The sequence below is a fragment of the Ambystoma mexicanum genome, chromosome 11, assembly GCF_040938575.1.
Source record: "Ambystoma mexicanum isolate Mex_15411 chromosome 11, UKY_AmexF1_1, whole genome shotgun sequence".
Classification (NCBI taxonomy): Eukaryota; Metazoa; Chordata; class Amphibia; order Caudata; family Ambystomatidae; genus Ambystoma; species Ambystoma mexicanum.
In genome coordinates this window covers 1,189,486,617-1,189,493,486 of record NC_090934.1, presented here as the reverse complement: position 1 = coordinate 1,189,493,486, position 6,870 = coordinate 1,189,486,617, and positions in this window count along the sequence as shown.

The following is a 6,870-nucleotide window of genomic DNA, read 5'->3' as shown; positions in this document are numbered from 1 at the left end:
ACCCGAGGAATCCATCGGCACAGCAAGACTGGCTATCAAAGGGAGACCGATACACCATCATGAACAATCTACCATACTTTCAAGGGCCACTGTATATCCCAGACAAAAAACTACAAGGTCAAATCATAGCAAACTATCATGATTCCTTAGTAGAAGGACATCTGGGAATAGCTAAAACTCAGGCCAAAATAAAGAAAAACTACTGGTGGCCCACCTGGAAGAAGGTTACTTACAGAATGGGCAACAATACTGGAACAAACAATACCAAAACAATTACTGCCAGTTGAAAGCAAACAGACAAGAGGAGATAAAGAGGAAACAGAACGACACTTACCTGCAGAAAAGTGGACAAGTCGCAGCTGGACTGGACTACCACATGCGAGGGGCCAGTGAAGGAACTCGGCCCCAGTCATACAAGCGCCCCAGCTAGAAGCAGCAGACGGAGAGCTCATCATTAACAATCATCAGGTGAGCCTTTCAGGAACAGTCCATCCTCATGAAAATCATGCCTAGGGAGCTTAGGGTCTGGAAGAAAGGGGTCAGGGTCGTTGACTGGCATACTCACGTTCCCTTATATATCTACGCAGGAGCAGTGCTACTAATTGCCGCAGTCGAGAGCAAAATTGCAGGGGAAGAGCTAGACAAGACTGATCGCATCACAGGGAGGGCTGCAACCGTGCCCCAACGCCCCCGCAGAGACCAGTTGAGCATAACATCTGCAGGGCATGACCTGTCCTCCATGATGGATTGGGGAGTCTCCCTTACGTTGACATTGAACTCTATTTAGTTCTGTTTATCAAACTTTTTTGTTTGTAAACGTTTTTTCTTTGCTGCTGTGGTTCAGAAGTAAAGATTGTATGCCTAATACTCGCCTCCTTGTCTTTAATAGAATCTAAACCCCCTTCTCACGCTAGTGAGGGGGGTCAGTCAGTTTGACTGCTAGCTCTGATGAGCTTAATCACAGTTGAGTATGGGCAAAACAGCAGCACACTACGTGCAACATCACACTTGTACATCAAGCAACCCATGAAGACTCTGGCTCCCAGACTGGATGCAAATAGGGAAACCACACTATGCGTTTTGCAGTCTTTAGTGAGCCAAGTACTGGTTATAAAACACAGTTTATATTGTTCACAGTATACAAAGCATTCATTGTGGCACAATAAAGTCAATGGCCACTTGATGTGCTATGGTCAAACATTTCTACACTGTACTGTACAGAAGCTTTTAGGCACAAGGATTTTGTCAAATGACCGAGGACACAGAGATGGAATGTAACGGAGACAAAGGCAGAAAAAAAAATGCTTTCAAATTCTTTTTTTTCACATTTTATTTTTCACACCGGCCCAGGCGTGGGCAGAAACCAGCCCGCAGGGACTACACATCATTTCGCCATGGCCACGGGCCGATTGGCTGATGGGGCCAGTCCGACCCTGCTCAGGGAGTCATCCGTGACGTCAACGAGCATAGTAGAAGCATAGTAGAAGCGGGCCGAAATGATTGCCGTCTTTGAACAGGTGTCAGTCTCCTGACTTCCTAAGGTTTATCGCCGCACCTGGGCTCATCAGTTTCCTCTGCCTTCAACCTCATGCACACCGCGCCCTGCCCGTGCCATCTAGTTCCAACAATAATCAGCAACTCAGCAGGTGCGGCCAATTAAGGCTATTGGCCACAAATGAGCACGCTCTGCTCAGCCCCATGGGGCTTGTAGTTTCGGACAGATCCGTGGCCCCAGAGACCAACATCGCCATGGCTTATTAGTCAGTTCCCCATGAATGCGGCCACACACTGCCCCACACACCCTCACAGTGGGTTTATTAAGCCCTAGACGGGGAGGATGGCTGTGCACTTACGTAAACTAGACGCCCTCCGAAGGTCTCTGAAGTGGTGCTCCTCTCAATCGTCCTGCACGGCTCAGCCGCAGCACCACGCCTTAGGAAGCAGACACGCCTTTAACCAATATGGGGCCTGCAAACCACTCCTTTTCTATGTGCACAATAACTGGTCCACTCAGAAAAGCGCTGCAGACAATATGTGCGGACAGGAAAATCTCATCTTCTTGGGGGGCCTTGATGTGAGTCAAGGGGTCACTAAATGTCAGGGCTGACCTCCGGTCTCTGTACTTTAAAATAGCCCACCCCTCAAGTGAATGCACATTGTCATTAAACCAAGTTTATTTCACAACGGACGCTAAGAGAGAGGCTCCCACATTTCCCTCATGTTCCCTTAGAAGCCATTACACAAAATAGAAATGGGTTGGCCCTATTCAAGGAAATCTAATCCCCAAAATCTCATTGGCTGCTTTCACTGTGGCACCCTCCTCTTAGTCTTACAATTCTCATGACATTACAAATACAAGCCAAACCCTCTTCTTTGGTTTCGTCCTGCAAGAACCACAACCTTAGCATGACATATAATATATTTTTAGTACAGCTTCCACTTGGTCGCAGATCTGCAAAGCTAAATCTGACAGGCATGGTTTATGTATGGACACTTTATGAGGCTATAGAGCTAACGAAAGGCTCCTTTGATCGGGCACTAACTCCTTTCTCCAAGCACTCTGACACTCTGGATATTTATTCTTGGTATTCTCTTGCTTTTTCATTGTGCATGCCCACCAGTTCAATCCATTTGGACTCTATTCCCAGTATCATCTTTTTCCTGCTGATCTATTTGACCTTTTCATAGGCTCGTGGTCATCTCCGTTCCCAGTCACCAGTCACCCTGTTACAGTTTTAGCTACTAACTCTTGATTGACAATGCCAGGTAGCCGATGCTTCTTCTGCCACTCGTTCAACAATTTCCAAGCCAAACCCTCAGCCCATGCTTCTTCATTCTATTTCAGATCCAAATAGCCATTCCCATATAGCCATTTCCATCTAGTTGCAGCTGTCTTTCTGCCAACCAATACTTTCTCCCTCAGCTCACCAGATTTCCCAAACAAGAATGTGTGTGTATGTTTATTTTTATGTACCTGATTTCAAAACCGCCACATCCCCTCATATTTGATTCCCCATTCAAGCGCCTTTTCCCCACTTTATATAAAGGTTCTGGGCTTTAAATCTCATTGTGCTAGTTGCACAATGTGCTCCCACATTGTATTCATACAATTCATGTTGCTACATTTTGTCATGCCACTTACCCGGGGTGCGGGGCGCATCTGCAGGTCCCGGCGCTTCCTGTCCTGGCGCATCTATCCCCGATACAGGTTGGGGGAACCTTGGTCGTCTGCGGCTCAAGCCGCTTCCGGAATTTTCCCGTACGCGTGGTTTGCGCAGGCGCGGAGGGCCGTGTTTCGCCCTCTGCGCATGCGCCTTCCACATAGCGCTCGGGAAGTTGCAAGCTTGCTTCCCAAGCCTCGTTTTGGGCGCATCAGCACCCGGGGACAGCACTGATTGCGTTCCAAGCCTCCCGGGTGCTGCCTGCCTTATTTAAAGGGCCAGTTTGCTTGAACAAACCGCGTCTCAACGCGGTTTGATTCCTGATCGCGTCCTCGCTTGTGTTACTCTTGAGTGACACCTTGTCAGTATTCCCAGTTCCTTGTCCTTCCCTGCTGAAGGCTCCTTTCCTTGTCTGCCTCTGGGAGTTCTTGCCTCTTTCCTTTTCTAGCCAGTAGGTCCCTGGGCCTTCATCCTTCCTGCTCCCTTCCTACCCTTCCAGCTCTTTCCCTTGTTCTGCCCCAGGGCCCCTAGTCTCCTTTTCCTGTTGATTCAGTACCTTGCCTCCTGCCTTTTGCCTGTTGATTCAGTGCCTTGCCTCCTGCCTCTTGCCTGTTGGTTCAGCGCCTTGCCTTCCCTGGAGCTCTGGAGTTCAGAGTCTACTATCCTCCCACTGCACCTGCCTACTTCAGTACTCTTCATCGGACACCCGCTACTTCTGGAGCCTAGCTGTGGTATCCAGCTGTGGAGTTCTATCCAGTCAAGACCCGCCTTCCCTGTCAGTGCTTGCACTGTCCCGACGTCACACAAATCAGGGAGGTGCGCATCCGTGGCGTTGGGAGCCGGTTCACCACTGACCCTGTTTGAATTCAGGGCGGGTGTTGCGCTGGTTCCTCGCGTCATACATTCTGCAACCATCAGTCTGACAGCCTGGCTACTTCACCACGACCATCCACTGGAAGTTCAGGTACCCAGCGCCCACGAGAAGCTTTTCTTAACAGATTGAGACGCCTACCTTCTGACTCCGGGATGGATGAAGCCCAGGAACTTCGGGAAGAAATGCGGGCCCTTCGAGCCGAGATGTCTGCACTTCATCAAGAGAACATTGGTCTAAGACAGTTGGTGGCACAAGGTACCGGGGCTACACCTCAGGGCGAAGGTGCTATGGCTCATACCGCACCTATCAAATTTGATGGAGATCCAAGACGTGTGGTCGAGTTTTGTAATCATTGTTCTCTTTAGGTCCTCCTATTTTAACTCAGACAAAGCCAAGATTGGGTATATTCTGGGTAATTTGACTGGGAACGCGCTTGCTTGGGCAGCGCCTTTGGTGGCTGCCAATAGCCCCATTCTCAACGACTTTGCAGCCTTCGAAAAGGCGTTCCTAGAGGTTTTTCAATCACCCAATCTGGCTTCTGCAGCACAGAATCAATTGATGGACCTCAAGCAAGGAGCCATGGACATAATAGTCTATATAGGTCGCTTCCGACAATTGGCCACCGATTCCCAGTGGCCTGAAGTAACCCAGAAGACTCTGTTTCGTCGGGGATTGAGAGAAGAATATAAGGATGAATTATTACACATTCCAGAGCCCGACACCCTTCAGCAACTTGTGGAACAGGTTTTGCGGATTGATCACAGACTGGCAGAACGAAGAGGAGAGAGACGTCGTGCTGAGAGGCTGTTTCCCAGACCCACAAACACGTCTACCGGAATTCCTGGGTCTTCGGACTCCGGTCCAGAACCCATGCAGTTGGGTGCTGTGAGGGGTCCGTTATCAGAAGCAGAAAAGAAACGCCGAAGAAGCCTAAGGTTATGTTTGTACTGTGGAGCCGCCGGACATTACTTGGGTACCTGTCCTTTACGTCCCCAAAGGAAGTCAGAAAACTAGGTGACCTGTCGTCTATAAGAAAGGCAACGACAGGTCTCCCTTCACTTTCAGTCCTTTACGGTCCTTGCTCCCTGTTCCAGCCCATGCAACCTGCTGTCTTGTTAGTTTTGGAGATCAACTTGAGATGGTTAGACAAAGAGGTGAAGGCCCTTGGCTTATTGGACTGTGGGGCATCTGGTAATTACATCGACGAAAGCTTTGCAGCAAGGCATGGTATACCTTTGTTTTCCCGGAAGAATGTTCTGTCCGTGGAGGTGATTGATGGGACTCCTTTATCCTCGGGGCCAATACGTCAACACACCATGGGTCTATTCATCCAGATAAAGGAACATGGTGAATGAATCGCTCTGGACGTCATCAAATCACCTTCATATTCAATAGTTCTGGGTTTACCGTGGCTGCTATGCCACAATCCCACTATCGATTGGGAAGCACGTTCTTTGATTTTTGCTTCCGCTCATTGCCTTCGGAATTGTTGCTTGCCTGGCAGGCCTCAGAACATCGTCATCTCTACGCCTCTTACAAGAAGCAATAATTCACCTGGTCTTTGCTCATTGTTCCCAATCCCTCGAGTGTACGACGATTTTCGGATGGTCTTCTCCGAGCCAGGGGATATACCTCTACCACCTCACAGAACATTCGATTGTTCCATTGATTTGATACCAGGTTCGGTGATACCTCACGGGAAGGTGTACGCCTTGTCCTTAACCGAGAAAAAGGTCTTACAGGAATATTTGGATGACTGCACCAAGAAGGGATACATAACAACTTCGAAATCCCCTGCTGGTTTTCCTTTATTCTTTGTGAAGAAAAAGGAAGGTACTTTACGTCCTTGTATAGACTATCGACAATTGAACGACATCACGCAAAAAGACAGATACCCACTGCCCTTGATCCGGAATATCATGGAATCACTTCGAACAGCCCAAGTCTTCACCAAGTTAGATCTCCGTGGAGCCTATCATCTGATCCGGATAAAGGAAGGCGATGAATGGAAGACGGCCTTCAAAACTCCATTCGGACATTACGAATATCGGGTAATGCCATTCGGTTTGTGTAATGCCCCGGCTGTCTTCCAGCGCTTTATGGACTACATTTTTAGTGACTTGATTGGCATCTCCGTTTGGGTGTATCTGGATGATATCCTCATTTTTTCTGTTACCCAGGAACAACATGTGGAACACGTCCGAGAGGTCCTTCGACGGTTATCCCAGAATCAACTGTACGCAAAAGCAGAGAAGTGCTCTTTTCACAAGGAAAGCATGGAGTTTTTGGGCTATGTGATCAGTGGATCAGGCATTTTCATGGATCCCGCAAAGGTACAAGCCATTCAGGACTGGAACCAACCTCTCGATCTGAAGTCCCTGCAACGGTTTTTAGGGTTCGCCAATTTCTATCGGCACTTCATACCCCATTTTTCACAGCTAACGGCTCCTTTAACTAGACTAACCAGCAGCAAGACACCTTTTATTTGGGATTCGCAGGCCACCTTGGCCTTTGACAACTTGAAAAAGGCCTTCAGCACAGCCCCCATTCTGTGTCACCCCAATGACGAAATACCATACATTGTAGAAGCAGACGCTTCCGACTTCGCTGTTGGTGCTGTTCTCCTGCAAAATCAATCCGAAACCGGCATGGAACACCTGTGGCGTATTTCTCCCGCAAACTCACTCCTAGTGAAAGGAACTATGCCGTGATTGAGAAGGAGTTGTTGGCCATAAAAGCAGCGTTTGAAGAATGGAGGCATCATCTCCTCGGGGGACGGCATTCGGTGGAAGTTCGTACAGATCACCGCAATTTACAGTATTTACGTTCTCTTCA